General features: G+C 40.0%; 1 protein-coding gene and 1 long non-coding RNA gene across 11 annotated transcripts in view; one reads left to right on the top strand and one right to left on the bottom strand.

Moving 5' to 3' along the window:
- The window catches only part of LOC111098764, an 81,024-nt gene extending 69,943 nt beyond the window's left edge, over positions 1-11,081 (top strand). For all 3 annotated transcript variants that reach the window (XR_005369401.1, XR_005369398.1, XR_005369397.1), the window contains one exon: positions 10,739-11,081. This is a non-coding gene — a long non-coding RNA (uncharacterized LOC111098764). The remainder of the gene's footprint in view (positions 1-10,738) is intronic.
- The window catches only part of DYNC1I1 (dynein cytoplasmic 1 intermediate chain 1), a 311,119-nt gene that overhangs the window by 283,048 nt on the left and 11,267 nt on the right, over positions 1-16,804 (bottom strand). The gene's annotated exons all lie outside the window — the stretch shown is intronic.

The raw sequence follows: 16,804 nt of genomic DNA, 5'->3' as shown, positions 1-16,804 counted from the left end.
AATGTTGGTCATTTAACTGTTACCAGCCATAGAGCCAATATTTTTAAAATAAATAACAAGAACACGAAGGGAACTTTTAAAAAATATTAGGTAGGGATATTCAAATAACACACTTCACTTTTTAAAAGTTGTAGAGCCACAATGGCAAAAGATGGCTATAGAGTACCTTCCACTTACCAGTTTTTTGGATCTACTCCAAAATAGACACTTTGCATCAATACCTAGCAGAATAAGCAATCTCAAGAGAATGCTTTACAAAGGGTTTGGAAAGCACACATTAGAGGAAATGAATGAGCCTTTACCCATAGTAAATAGCTGCAACAGTGACACTAAATGCAGTGTCAGCACTGAACCCCACAGGCTTTCCTGGGGGGCTTGCCACTCTGACACACTCAATCTCACTGCACATCAAGCACCAATTGAGGAGCAAAGCATGGGGGACGTGAGTTATAGAGCTCCCTGTGGCTCATGCAGGTCATTGCAAAGGCAATCCTGACACTTTTAGTTTAAGAAAATAAGAGCTAGAGCTACCTGCTGCTAATTATTACTCACTTACTTCACATGCACAAAGAGCTGGCCTCTTTCATTTCAAGCTGGCAAGGGGTCAGGTAGAGAAATCAAACTGACCGCTGGGTGTACGTCTCCTTCCTGTCTGATCATCAACCTCGTCTACTACCCACCAGCCAACTAACTACAGCTTAACTCCACCCTGGCTTAGGATCAATTACAGAGCAGCCTCACCAACTCCACCCATTCTAGGGTCAAATGATGCACTTTTATGATGCCTGCTCAGCTCTCCTTGTAGCAGAGTCCCATATTCCAAATGCATTTACTGTTGGTGACATTCCCCTTGCCCACACTCTCTAACGAACTACCTTCACTTACCCGACCCATGCTTCATAACCTTCTCCCAACCCTGCATCTTAGCTCTCACTCTCCTGCAAATTCTCCAGCTTTACTATCACTGTGTACAATCTCATTTCACCTTTCTTATTTCTTGTCTCTCAAGTTATTCCCCCACTACAACAAGAGATACCCAAAAGTTCAAATCACCTAATCCATTACTCTGGGCTCCAGACACCAATTCTCAACCCCTATAACCTCTTTTTTGTTTTCCAAATTTCAATTACCTACTTCTCATTTCTCTTTTTTTAAAAGATGCAGACCATTATTATATTTCAATACACAATTTCTGTGTAATCGAAAAGTAAAACATCACAGTGAAATGTTGGCAAGAAAACATGGTCTTTCATTTGCAATGCATGGCAAATGGCTAACATCCTTAGTCATAAATGATCTCTTAGAAACCAACAACAAAGACTCTAATATTCCAAGGGAAATGGCAAAAAAAAAAAAAAAACAGAGAAGAAAATGAAATAACAAATGACTAGTAAGATTTAAGGACATATGAAGATGATTGAACTGAACAGTAACAGAAGAAAAATAATTTCTTTATAATATCACATTGTCAAAGATTAAAACATTGACATCTAATGTTTACACTGTTTTAGAAAACAAGTCTCATAAACAGTGGAGGACAAGATTAATGAGGACAGTCCATACAATTTGGGGGAAAATCTCTGCTTTTGATTCAAAATATAAATTGTGGATATATTTGATTCCAAGGAAGTGGAAATACTAGGACTGCTTCAACGACTTAAATGAAGAAATTCAAAATGCTTTATATAAAAGCATGTTCGCTGCATAGAAAATTTGTAGCTAACATAGTTTCCTTTTAACTCTGGTTCAGGGATCCCTGGGTGGCGCAGCAGTTTGGCGCCTGCCTTTGACCCAGGGCGCGATCCTGGAGACCCAGTATCGAATCCCATGTTGGGCTCCTAGTGCATGGAGCCTGCTTCTTCCTCTGCCTGTGTCTCTGCCTCTCTCTCTCTCTCTCTCTGTGACTATCATAAATAAATAAAGACAAATTTTAAAAAAAAGCTCTGGTTCACCCTTTATTTTCTTGCTTCACTATAACTCACCTCCACCCTTCCTCCCAAATGTCTCAGTTCTCATAACTTTTGCTTCAGCCCATCTCTGATCCTGGGAAATGGCTATTTGATCCAAGTAAATCAATCAATGTAAGTAAAGAGCCTATAATGTTGCCTGGCAAATATTAAACACTAAAGAAAGTTGTTTCTTCTCTTCCTCCTCCTTCTTCTTTACTTCCTTCTTCTCTTTTTCTATTATTATTATTGTTGTTGTCATTACTATTTTTTTACCCTGCCAACTCTTTCCCCCATCACTAAGTCCATCCTAATTCAATAATCAAAGTCATCAAAGTTCACTGCAATCAATCAAAAAATATTACAGTGAAAAACACATTAAAGGTATAGCATGTAAGTGATTCAGTAGCAATATAATCAGTGAGAAAATCCAATCCGTGCACCAAGAGAGTTTGAGGCACTTCAGAGCAAATAGCTTCTCAACCTAACGGATTATAAAATGGAAGATATGTGGTTAAAGAGATGTTACCCAATAAATTTTTTTAATTAAATGTAGTCATTTAATTTAGTAGTAGTAAAATTCTTCTCCATTTTTCTGTTGAACAAAGCAGTTACATATCAAGCTGTCCCAAGTAGGCATCCTCCCCCATTTCATCCACTTCCCCCAGAAGATGGAGAAGAACACTGAGAAATGGTTTCTTCTCGAATGAAGAAGTTAGTTTCAGGGAGGGTCACTCCTACTGCTCCATCATAGAAATGCCTCATGGTCCAAAATCTCGGAGGGAAAAATGGGGACAGAAAGGAAAGAGGAAGACATGAGAAAAACACTGAGGAAAAAAGAAACAAAACAAATTCATTTTCACACCTGTCTTTATCTTTCCAGTTAACCTTGCATCTCCTTCACACTTCTTATGTCCATACACATCCATAAAGGAAAGAAAATTTTCAGCATTTCTTGAACCCAATGATACCTATAGCCTACATTTTCACTTCAGCACATACCATCAATGGTTTGGTCCTGTCTAGAATCAAGTGTTTAACACAGGAGAAGCAAGGGGTTTAGTTCTGTTTACACAGCTGCCAAGTAATAGATCCTCCCAAGACTTCACTTTTGAACAATATAGACCTCTATTTCCTTTTGGTTGTTACGTTGGCAGCAGTTTGAGATTCCATTTCTAATGCCGGCATATGCAAATGTATTTTTAAGCTTAAAGTTAGAATCCTAGGAGGTTTAAATCATTGCCCAGCTGTTGCCAGACTCATTGAAAAAAATAACCAGAAACAAGTTCTCTTTTTCTGCCTGGAAACAATTGCTCTTGTCAGCTCTTTACTATGAGCCATTGAACTTTTCATCTGTCACTAGGTATGCATAAGAAATCTGATCTTTCACAACCTTGTTTCACCTGCTTGGCTTTTCATAAAATATAGCTGCCTTCTTCCACTTGGTAAGTAGCTAAGGGATGATACAGACCACAACCGTTTGTCCATTTTTTACACCAATGTCTCACCTTCCAAAAAAGGAAGGTTTTAGAAATCCCAAGAAGGAGTTGGCTGGTGAAAGATGTGGGACGGTTATTTGCTAAACGTTTATAGCCATCGGCATTAAAAAAAACAAAACTTTTGGTAAAATTCATCTCATAGTAGGAAGATGGCCCAGGCCTGGTCTACATACTATAGGTGAGCAGTTTTCAAACATTTTTGTTTTCAGCATTCCTTGATACTCTTCATTCTCAGTGACTTCAAAGAGCTTTTGTTTATGTGGGTTACATCAATATTAACCATATTAAAAATTAAAACTGATAAACCTTTAGATATTTAATAATTAATTTTAAAACAATAATAAACATTAACATAAAATTTTCATGAAAAAATAACCATACTTTCTAAGGCAAAAAAACAATAGTGTATCTCTTTCACATTTTCACTTATCTCTTTAATATCTAGCTTAATAGAAGTCAATTGGATTCTTAAAGCTGCTTCTGCATTCAGTCTGTGATATGCTATTTTAATTGTAAAGAAAATCTGGTCTCACATAAATATGTACTCCAAAAAATGAAGAGTACTAATATAGCCTCTAAAGGTAATTATGGATATTCCTCAATATTCCACCAAAATTCAACAGATGTCAGTTCCTTAAAGTTGTTGCCATGTGAATATGAAATGATATCAATCAATTAACTTTTTGTATTCTGTTACATAAAAATTTATTGGTCTGCCTTAAGCTTTGAGTGAATCTTTTACTCACATATGCTTTTATGACATTATGTATTCATTATCTAGAAAATTATTTAGAAAATTATGCAGACTTCTCAAATGTTGACACATTTCAACATACAATATCCCCAAAATCAAAATTTGGCAATATCACTACCAAACTCTTCAGAAAAGTCTTTAGGTATAGTAAAGTTGTCATAGTGGCAGGTATACATTTTCCAAAATTCTAAGTTCTACTTGAAAGCTCAAATTTTATCATTAGCAACAAATACTGCCAATTGTATTCTTGAAGTGACAAACTTGTGCCACTGATTTTTGGGAAAATTGCTGCCAAATACTCAAGTCTGAATAATTATAATTATAGTTTGTCTGTGAATTGTTCAAGTAAACATAGTGTTTCACGAAAAAAGGTAGCTAGTTTAGCTCAAACTCACACTATTGCACAAATCCTATCTCAAGACCACCACTGAACTTTGGTAGGCAACAGAAGTGCCTTATGTATTCCCATTTGTCACAGAGTAAGACATGAGCTCAAGGATAGAGATTTAATTAAGTTTTTTTTCTGCTTCATGAAGGACTTTCTAACGGGGTGGGTTGATTTGTATAAACTGCGAGTGTGTGGCAGTGAAGTTTGATGCCAGTACTGGTACAGTTTGGTGCCACTGTCTCAATTACTGTTAAGGTATCAGCAGTGTCACCTACCACTGCTTTCACACTGTCACTGCAAATGTCAATAGGGTGAAAAGGACAAATAAAAATAACATTTTGTGAAAATAATTTTGACCTTACAGTTTCCTGAATACATCTTGGGATCCCCAGGGAACCTCAGACCACACTTTGTCTTACCTGCTTCTGATAAGGTGGAGTTGATTCTAAAGCCTATACGGACTGAACAAAATTTTGCTGAGTGTTGCTGTAAAAGAACATAAGCAGAGGGGTTTAGAGTTCTTTCTTTCACAGAAAAGAAAATGTGAAAGACGCAGCAGTAGAATCACTGAGCGTAGAATATTTCAGATTAGAGTCAAGAAACTATAATGATTTGCAAACACCAGGAAGATCTAAGACTTGTAGACATAGTGAAAGGAAAATTGGGAGTTACAGAAAGAGGCCCTGAAAGAAAGTCTCTGTAGGCCTATAACATGAAAGATTTCTCATTTCTCACTTGCATAAGCCAGGTAATAGGTAAGGAAGAGAAACTGAGAAGACTTCTCTTGCTCTTCATTCTTCTCCTCCCCTCACTTCACACATGCACGAATTAATGGACCTCAAGCCTTGCTATAAAATAAATTAAAATGGTTGCTAATAAAATGTAGACTTCTCTGGTGTGGGGAAAAGTCTTTAATTCTTCTGTTCTTTTAACTTTGCTGTTTTAACAGTTACAATTATACATGTTTGTTTCAGGACAAGAACTTTAAAGATTACATAATCCAGTACCCATATTTTACCTATAAATAGAGAACATGAGATGCAGAAATCTAACTTCACTACCATTGAGTAGACGAGTCGGAGCTGGAAATATCAGATCTTCTTATTCTTGAATACTTTTGCCAAATAATGCTTCCCTTTCGGTGTTTATTTATTCAAGATCTTAGCCATTTTAGTCAAAAGGAATGTCTTCTTAAAAGGCTTTTATGGTGGCTCCTGATCAGTTCATTTCTAGTCCAATCTTGCAATCACTCTCTACCACCACCTAGTGGTGCTGAACGTAAATTGCATGGGAGAGCTGACACCCGAAGAAAAGGCTTTGTCTCTGAAATTCCCAAACACACCACCAAAGGCAATACTGGGTAGTCTCAGGACTGTAAGAGTTTCATCCACTTATGAAGGATCTATTTATGTCAGTAGAGAATTACTCTATTTGAAGAGGGGGGGGATATCTCAGTTCATACATACATATATACATACATACATAGAGTTAAATACATGGATTTTTCTGGGCTCTTCTCAATTTTACTCACATTGGGTTAATTCTTGACTAGGAAACCAGGCAAAATTTCTAAATTAAGCTTTTTGTATCTCTCTTGTTGGATTTGTGAGCTATATTTAAGATTGTTGTGTCTGCATATTATCTCTAGTCCCACTTTCACTGTTGCATGATTCTGAGCTACCCAAATCATCCTGCTAAAGCTGTAAATCAAGTACTCACAATTGCGGCACATTACACAGAAGAGACTCTCAAGCACTCAGCACAGAGGCCCATTATGCTAGACAGAAAAATCAATCTGGAGGGTATCTGCCCTCTCATCTAGTTAACAGGGTAGAGATGAGAGCTCTTAGAATTTATAGGCCTCAAAAGCCACTACCATCTTTGCCAAAAAGTTCTGGAAAATTTTGAGTTCTTTCTGACCCCGACAGTGCATTCCACCAACTGAGTGACTCAACAGCCTCTCTTTGTTGAAAGAACTATTCCTCAATCAAGGGAATCGGCCACTAATATCTTAGAGTATCTTAAAGGAAATATCAGATGATATCAAGAGTCCTTAGGAAATGAGCATCTCAAGTAGCATCCTTAAAAGAGTATGAAACTGAAGATGGGACAGTTTGGACAACTGGAGGGCAGTGTTTTGTCACTGTGTTCCTAAGAATTAGGACAGAAAAGGAACAAGAAGATAGAATCAGAAGAAAGGAGATGAAATCCCTCTGAGGAATATCACAAGGGAAACTAGAGTGAATTAAAAAGTGAGACTGCACAAAGAATCCTGCAGAAACACCTGACATCAGGTCAAAAGATGCAAAAGATGTACTCCCTATCTGGGCCAGATGTCAGGTAAAGAAGCCAAATAAAGACAGCTACCACCCCTGTACTTTATATAAGACTATGTATCTGGGCTCCTAGAGGTTCAAAATCACTTCAGAGCAAGCAGAAAGGAGCTCTCTACCTAAAGGGGCACTTCTGAGGAGCACATGGGAAGGAGCAATTTCTCCACAGACCACGATGTAATCTTCCTTTGAAACTTGCACAGTGCCTCCTCAGCCTCATCTTGGACACATAATGGGTATTGAACAAACATTCGCTGTTATGTAAACAGTGAAAGATGGCCCCCCAAGTATTGGTCCCTACACTGTTTATTTCTTCACATCAAGCTAGAACCACCAGCTCAAAGCCCTCTGGCACCCAACACAAATTCTGACATTTCCAGTTGCTTTAAATACAATTCAAACAAGTTGTTTAGAGCCCATCTGCTTTGCCCACTCTGCAAAACTTCACCCATTAGCTGCTAGCTATGGATAAAACACTGTCCCCCGCCGAGATGCCCCACCTGACTGAGGAGAAGCATCACCTAGACACCTTCCCTCTTCCCTTTGTGGGTGGTGGCATGCTTCAGGATCTAGAAGGTCTCCTGCTGTGAGGGATGTTCCCTCCCATGCAATACTATCCAAGTGCCACCCAATAAAGTGTGTCGTGCAATGCCGCTGCCTCATGGCCCCGTCTTCTCCTTGATCAGCCCTGAAGTCCTTAAACTTATCATACTCTCCCAGCCAATTTTCACCAGGCCTCCCAATTTCACCACCTACTATTTCCAAGCCTGCCCTTGCCTATCCATGTCCATCTGTGCTGCCCCATGCCAGTCTTCACATGGCTCATGTGACAACCATGATGTTCTTCTAACTGATCTTCCTGTTTCCATGTTAACCTTACTCCCGAATGACCCTCACACCTTCCACACTGTGTCAAGGTGATCTTCCTGTCACTCAGATCTGCTGAGTACATTCCCTTGACTAAAACATTTTGACGACTTCCTTCTAGATGCAAAACATGTCCTAACTCCCTACTATGCACAGAAGATGCCTTTTTTGCCCTTCTCTCTGTCCGTGTATCCCCGTACTTCCTAGTTCACATTTTACTGGCATGTATCAAGTTGTTTCCTTCCTTTATACCTTTGCAAATTCCAGAAATGCTCTTCCCACCATTCCTTACCTGATGATTCCTATTTATCTTTCTGTCTCAGCTCAATCACATTCCCTCCAGGAAGTCTCCTAGGGCTTTAAGCCTGGGCCAAATACTCCTTGCTGGTGGAGAGCATCCTGTGCATGGTCTGCTGGAACATGTGCCTCACTGCCTGGTTATATTCTGCTTATGTGATTCCTTCCTCCTGCTACATTGAAAGCTCCTCAAAGGGACGGGCCATGTCTAACCCATGCCTGCATTTCTAGTGCTTGGCAATGAGTGCTCAGGAAATATCCCTGTTAAACCATCATTAGATAGAAATGAGAAATCTGTGGTGCCCCTGGGTGGTTCAGTCAGTTAAACATCTGCCTTTAGCTCAGATGATCCCAGGGTCCTGGGATTGAGCCCCACATCAGGTTCCCTGCTCAGTTGGGAAACTGCTTCTCCTTCTGTCTCTCCCCCTCCCCTTCCCCTGACCCATGCTCGTGCTCTCTCTCTCTCTCTCTCAAATAAATAAATAAAATATTAAAAAAAATAAATGAGAAATCTGTGATTTCGTTATCAGGAATTTCCTAATCATCAATAAATTGTGTCAGTGCACTAAGCTTTTAAATGGCCAAAACTCAGAAGTCCTTCCTTATTATGCAACCAATTTCTATTCCCACGGGGAAGGGGGTGGGAATTGATTTGTCTCCCACTAGTACAAATGTGCAACAAACACATGATCCTCACATTGCCTGACCCTCTGAACTATTTTTTCTAAATCACTACCATTATATACTCATTGATGTAATTCTTTCCTGCCTCTTTTGCATTTTTAATCTCAGTTTTCTGACTCTAAAGGAATCATTTTGCAAAATCCATTCTATTTATAATTGACAGCCTCTGTTGTTTATCTCAACTGACAACTTCAGAAATCTAGAATCTATTGCCCAAAATGCCTTGAGGATGAATAGTCATACTGACAGTTAAGCGTTCTTTTTAACAGTGATGTAAAAATATCAGTGCTCTAGAACACAGCTGTCTTGCACTTGAAGCTGTTTCTCTGAGTTGCAAAGATGATGAGTGAACATGTCTAAAAATAAACAACTCTCAGGTAACCTGTGAGGCTGATCTTTAAAATAACTGATAACCAGCAAATCTTCAGACATGACCAGCTTTGGCTTTGACGCCACTATTCCCATAAAAGGGTCAGATTTTCCATACAGCTAGGTTAAATCAAGACAGCCCTGGCCAGCAAATTCAAGCCACCCAGATGCTCTTGCACCTTACAAATAAGAGCAAATTTAAACTATCATACCAAAAGAAATACAGTCAAGACACATTAATAAAAGTAAAGGAAAGAAAAAATTATAATGCTTAAATAATGAAGTCAGAATAGATTTTCTCAATATAACTCGGCAATATAAATGTTCACAAAGTCAATCTGTTTTAATCTTCTAAAAATATATGTTATTAAGATATCTCGACATTTTAAAACAAATTAATTCAATACTCTCCCAAATTAACTACAAAATACTTATGAACTTATAATTAAGCCTACCTAATTTTAAAAACCATCAATCCCTGCTGATGTTATGGTAAGCGGAGTAACACATGCAGAAGAGGCACCCCAATCAGCTCCTCTGACATGTGGAAAGCCAGGATTCAAACCCCAGCCTCTGGAGCACAGGCTCTTAACTGCTACCTATGCCTCTAGTTTTTGTGATTTATCTTCCCTTTCTCCATCCTCCCGGACTTAGCATCTATATTGGTTCATTCATTTTCCTTTGTGTTCTTTCTTTGCCATAGCCACCCACATTACATCAGCAGTTTTCTTTCTCATGTTTGTTCTACAGGCGATAAAGAGTAAGAAAGCTGAGAAAAACACAAACTACTAAAGATCCCTGTAAATCAACGTAGTCAGTGGCTCACAAGGACGCAGGGAGAAGGTTCCATAGAGAGGGTGACATAATATCCTGTTCCAGAGGAAGAGGAGACCTGAGGACACCAATAGAGTGGTGCCTCCCAGGCACAGGGAAGCAGGGACAAAGGCAGGGAGGCAGGAAAGAGAATGGCCCAGTCTGCGGGATGAGTAATTTGATAAGGATGGAACACTGAATACAAAAGCAGACGAGCAAAGTAAGGGTGGAAAGGCAGCCAGATAGCAGATCCCCAAGGCTGAGCCGTTGGCAGACAATCCCAGTCTGCCGAGAAGTGAGGGGGTTCCTCTGAATGCAAGCCTTTCAGTGCTACAACCAGGAAAACACGGGCAAACCTGGCCAGGTCGGTGACCCTACAGCTGGCCTGCCCTGCTTCAGGGAACTGGAACTCTTCTGAGGCAGCAGGGAAACACGGACCGATTTGAACAAGTACAAGACCAGGTAATTTTTTTTTCCTAGCTTGCAATACACACGACAACAGCCTTTATAATCATGGGTGGCAACCCACTGGTGAGTTACAAAACCAAGCTAGCTAGTAGTCACAGGTGGCAGTTTTTGTGATTAACAGATCGGAACTATTAGAATGCATGGCACAGGATAAGGGCAACACTGTTGCATGGAACTTGTTTTGGACAAACATATATTCACTGTTACATATGAAATTTAATATTGTTAGTTGCAGTTCAGAGTCTGAGATATATTGAGCTACATCAATTATAAAACTGGCTCATTGTAAATAATAAATTTATCTCTTTGTCCTTTCTCAGCCAACATTTTGCATGACAAGATGCCCACAGATCATGATATTTGTACAGTACACTGGAGTAAACAGAGAAAGCTGTTCATGATCACAGGAGACACACCCAGGTTCTGAGTATCCTGAGAGCCAAGAGATTAACATCCAAGGACCCTCGCAACCTGTAATCCATTCACAGAGTGCTGGTGGGAAAGCTCTACCACGGAATGGCCAAAGCAAGCTCAGCTCTATTTCTTTAAATCTACCGCAGAGGGGATCCCTGCGTGGCTCAGCAGTTTGGCGCCTGCCTTTGGCCCAGTGCACGATCCTGGAGTCCCAGGATCGAGTCCTGCATCGGGCTCCCCGCATGGAGCCTGCTTCTCCCTCTGCCTGTGTCTCTGCCTCTCTCTCTCTCTCTCTCTCTCTATGTCTATCATAAATGAGTAAATAAATCTTTTTAAAAAAAGAAAAAGAAAAAGAAAACTATTTGAGAAACTTTAAAATAAATAAATAAATAAATAAATAAATAAATAAATAAATAAAAATCTACAGCAGAAAGAAGTGAAAAAAGTACAAAACAAATCCCTGGATACCTTCAAGGCACAAGCACATCAAGGCAGATGTACTTAGAAAGATTAACTCGCTTTTCCAGCTACCCATGAATGTCCATAAGAGTGCAGAAAATCAATTCTGCCAGAAATGCACGACCGTGACATATTTCCTGCAGACCATGTCAGCACAAATGCCAAATGACCCTAGGATTTGGGAATTTGCTATTTGTCCCATCAGCACAACTTTTATATTCCTTTTAGACAGCAAATACCATCTGAAAAGCTTGGCTGCAAAATCCGTAGCCTGGCCCAGCACACGGCATTCTGTACGTGAACAGATAACTCAGTGGTATGAGACAGTGATCACAACAGATTTCTCAACCAGTCCTAAAAGGCTTAAACCTTTCTGATACTCATGTGTATTTTTTACTTCAAGACTTAAAAAAAAATTTAGCTAGAGTCAGTTTCAACCATCTGTCTCTTTGAGTGAAAATAGGATGCAAGCTTGTGTGTATTGGCTTTAGGAGAAAACCAATCTGGCAGAAAGAATTAAAGAGAAAGAAAAATTATATCTCAATTTTCAAGACCATACTAAGGAGTAACAAGACATCCAAAGTAAGTAGTAACTTTATGGGCATATCTACCTCCCTTTCTACCCCTTAGACGGTCCCTATTCCTGACCATTCCTTGATTGAACATCACTCTGATTAGACCTGTGCCAACCATCATAGCCTTGGGAAGTAGCAAAGTGAAGACATAAAAGTGACTTCCCTGATTTGAATGACATTAGGTGTGGTGGGAGATGATGATAGCAGATACATTGTGAGAATTTGGAAATAATGGATATATAGCACAGTCACTTTCTGAGAGTTAAACTTGACTTTATCTTAAAACAAGTCAGAACTATAACAACAGTACCAAAACATCACAGGTAGGTTGGCCAAGTGTAATGGAAAACCACCACACAATGAGTGGTGAACAACTATAAAAGCTGTTATAATTAAAGGAAAATGGATTTGAAATGACAGGAAAAGAGGTGTGAATTTTTTTTTAATTTTATTTATTTATTTATGATAGTCACAGAGAGAGAGAGAGAGGCAGAGACACAGGCAGAGGGAGAAGCAGGCTCCATGCACCGGGAGCCCGATGTGGGATTCGATCCTGGGTCTCCAGGATCATGCCCTGGGCCAAAGGCAGGTGCCAAACCGCTGCGCCACCCAGGGATCCCCTGCGCCACCCAGGGATCCCGAATTTTTTTCAAGTCTTCTGCAGTATGTCCAGGGAAAAGGACACCCTGACCAGTTGCCGTCTTCTTTTCTGTTTCAGCTTGAAACACCAGCTGTGACAACTGCTCCCCATGAACTGGCTCTGTGTACATCATCCCTTCAGGCTTCCACACTTCAGCTAAAGGCAACTCCTGAGTTAGCCTTCCAGTTAACTCAGGCCAAATATCTTGGAGTCATCCCTGATTTCTCTGTCAAATCCCACATCCAAACCATTAGAAAATTATTCAAACACTACTTTCCAAACACTTCCAGAGTCAGCCTGTTTTTACCACCTCCCCTGCCATCGCCATGTCCAAACCACAAACATCTATATTATTACCAAAGCCTCCAAAATGGTCTCCTAGTTCCTACCCTTGCCCTCTCTCTTCACAGTCTATTCTTGGCTGTAACAGTAATTCTTTAAAAACAAAAGTCAAATCATGTCACCTCCTTGCATAAAGTCCACTAATGTCTCGCACCCCAGAGTAAAAGCCAAAGTCCTACAATGGCCCTACACAACACAGGCTCGCTACTTTTCTGACCTCATCTCCAGACCCTCATTGCTGCTATTCCTCAAGTGCATCAGGTATGCTCCCACCACAGGGGTTTTGCATGTGCTATTTCCTCTACCTGATACTAAGTGTCTGAATGTCTGCCTTCTACAAAGGAGAATACAAATTCCATCTTGTGGAGGCCTTACCTGACCACCCTACTGAAAACAGTAAACTACTCCTTTCATTGCACCTGCATTCTCAAGTCTTTCCTACTGCCTTATTTTTCTGCATTATGTGTTTTGCCACTTAACATATTCTATAACATATTTAGGTATCTTTCATTGTTTGTCCCTTCCTCCACAATTTAAACTCCAATAAAGGCAGGGATTTTATCTATATTACTCACCAATATATTCCCAGTACTTAGAATACTGACTGGTAGAAAGCTGATAATAAACATTTGTTGAATGAACGAACAAAGTTGGTTTAAAAAATGGGCCAGCATGAGCTCCTTCCTCTATTTCCAGCCTTGTTCTCTATAAAGTGGCAAAGCTCCACTGGCTTTGAGATTCTCCTAGGTTTGCTTCCCATCCTCCATCTCAACCCTTTTGCTGTGATCGGGTATCCCGGTTGCCATATGATTGCCACACATGGCTTCTACCTCCCTTCCTAGTCCTTTTGAAAGCATTACATGACTCAACCATCTGCTTGATTTTTCAATATCCACGCTACCTCTGGACCAAGCCTTCAGGATTACCCCTAATACCCTTAGGCTAGTACTGTCCCAAACATGCCCAGGTCAGACCTCTGATACCAAGGGCCTAAGAACCTGAGCTCTCAGATTTCAAAATACTGACCTATAAGCATGGGCACTGAGATCCCATGGGAAGTTAGGTTTCTCCTGACCAGTCAGTAAGTCGGCACTTTATATTTGTTGCCTAAAACATAACAGACAACACATAACTTATACTGGGTGTATGCATTTTGGCTACATAAGAACAGTCTAATATCTAAACCCTCAGAACTAAGATTCAAGATCTTAATCCTACCTATCTGTATAGTTGACTGCTGACTGGCCCCGATGATGTCTCCATCTCTGCAGCTGCAATATGACAGCTGACTGCATGTAAAGGTGTTGATGACCAAGAGTGTCACCTACTCATGTTCTTAGCATGGGAACATGAATCTACATGCATATGCACATATAGCCATCTGACCCCAAATTCCTTTGGCAGATCAGATCACCTTTTCTCTCCATCTCTTCAGTCCCTGAAAAGTGATCTTTGTAGGAAAGCAGCAGATGGTAGAGGGGAGAGGAGAGTGGGATGATTCACCTGATGGAAGGAGATGTGAAAATACTTTGGATATCTGAGTAAGGTTCCCCACATACTTGTAAAGGAGAAGCACATTTAATCAACAAAATTTTCTAATTTGCAGAAAGCCCAAGTAGTTGGCTCCGTGATGCTAAATTTATCTTTATGTTAATGCAATTTAATGAATATTCACTGAGCCCCTATAAAGCAAAGTGCTGTCCTGGATGCTGTGAGACTTACACAAATGATTGAGATACATCTATCTCAAAACCTTGTACCATGTGAAGGGAAAGAGAACACGCCACCCCAAAATATGACTTTTTGAAATAAAGATTATCTTAAACTGGTTATTTTTAAGAAATAACAGATAAGGGAGAAGCTCTAAAAATTTAGTAGAAGTTGCCCTTTTGTATGAGACACTTGAATGTATAAGGGAAGTCTCCATTTGTTTTTTGTTTTATTTTAAAGATTTTATTTATGTATTTATTTATGTATTTATTTATGTATTTATTTATGTATTTATTTATGAGAGACACAGAGAGAGAGAGGCAGGCACCCTACAGGGAGCCCGATATGGGACTTGATCCCGGGACTCCAGGATCACGCCCTGGGCCAAAGGCAGGTGCTCAACCGCTGAGCCACCCAGGCATCCTAGGAAGTCTCCATTTGTAAGGAGAACCAGGAAGAAGAAGATGACTCAGTCTCCAGAAACTCTTATCAGTAATAAAAGCATGGACTTAAATCTACATAACACCCTTACTCTTGATGATTTTTCCCTTTGTGCTTTTCCTGGTGACCTCCCACAACTGATTCCCCACTCCCAACATCTTTGTGGTTAGCTGGATATAGTATTTAGGTGGTGGCTCGAGAGTTTTAGAGGGTTACTCAGTTTCCCTGGGTCTCTCCCATGTATAATGTATACAGGAAGTATACAAGTTACTAAATTTGGTTTTGTTTTCCTCATGTTAAATTTTTTTTTCTTTTTTTCTTTTTTTTTTTTTTTTTTTTACAGGGGCAGGGGGAGGTTCTTAGCCATGAACATAGAAGGGTAGACAGAAAATTATTTTTCCTCCCCCATATATGGTAGGGTCTGAAAACAGCTCTGCTGCAAGGAACAATGGGATAAGTACATGATAAAAGTTTAAAGCACAAGGTGCAGGGTGCCTGAGTGGCTCAGCCAGTTAAGTGTCTGCCTTCAGCTCAGGTCATGATTCAGGGTCCTGGGATCGAGCCCCACGTCAGGCTCCCTGCTCAAGGGAGAGCTTGCTTCTCCCTCTCCCTCTGCCATTCCCCTCACTTGTGTGTAAATAAACAAAATAAATAAATAAATAAATAAATAAATAAATAAATAAATAAATAAAAATATTTAAATAAATAACACAAGGAGGGCATGCAGGACCTGAAGCACAGAGTGAGCTTCCTGAAGGAGAGGCCATGAGAACTACACATAGAGACATGGGTAGGATATGAACTGGGGAAGCAGTTCCAGCAGAGGGAGAGTTAGCATGAGAGACATGACAGAGACAGGAGGTAGCAGTTGGCTTTTGGAGAACAGCAAACAGATTCACTGGACTGTAGTGTAAGGTCAAATGGGTTCAAGGTAGCAGGGGTACCATGGGGAACAAGCTGGAAAGATTTGTGCTTGGTGTTACAGTCTCAGGTCAAAATTTAGATCAATTGTTTCTGCCCTTTGGTTCCTCCTCATTTCAGAAGAAAATTATCTATTTTAAAACCTGTAAGAGCCTTGAAAAAAATCAAACATTGCCATGTTAAACCAATCCAATCTATTCAAATATGTTAAGCAATGCAAACAACTAGAATTAACACTTCGCTTACATATCACACCTTAGCTGTATATGACAAAAAAGTGAGAAATCAAGTGCTCAAAATAGGTTCTTTAGCATTTGTAATAAGTTCTTTGCATAAGATAAGCATTCAGTATGAGGACTCTACTGCACCCCCCACACACACCCCTAGAAGTCTCACAGTTTGCTTTTCCTTCATCTTGTACAAAGAATATGGTACTTGCGGGTTTCTGCCTTTGAAATGATATATTTGTCTAGCCTCTGGTGCTAGTAGGATGAAGCTGACTTTGAATATCATCAGGGTACATTAAGAGATTACTGAATGAGCAAATAAATGAACAAATGAAAGAGTGAGCCTGAGCCCTGGACGGCATGATGATGGGGCCAGTTTGGAGTGAAGTTAGATGCAAGCACTTTTTGTTTTTAATGGTTGTCATAAGCTGTTACATTTCCTTCCACCCACCCTTTCACTGCTATAGGCATTCCCAGTGTCTGGCAGGTGCTTAAGGAATGTTTACTGAATGAAAGAATGAATGACGGACTGTTCCTTGAACAATTCCCTGGGGGAAGAAAGTAGACACAGATTGTCACATTTACTTCTCCAGTTTGGCACCTGCCTTCTTATGCTGGCCCAAGTGAATAGCAGAACCCAGCCAGAGATGAGAGTGC

This window comes from Canis lupus, chromosome 14 (assembly GCF_011100685.1).
Source record: "Canis lupus familiaris isolate Mischka breed German Shepherd chromosome 14, alternate assembly UU_Cfam_GSD_1.0, whole genome shotgun sequence".
Taxonomy (NCBI): Eukaryota; Metazoa; Chordata; class Mammalia; order Carnivora; family Canidae; genus Canis; species Canis lupus.
Note: the sequence above shows the minus strand (reverse complement) of the source record. Positions and strands in the feature narration are given on the sequence as shown.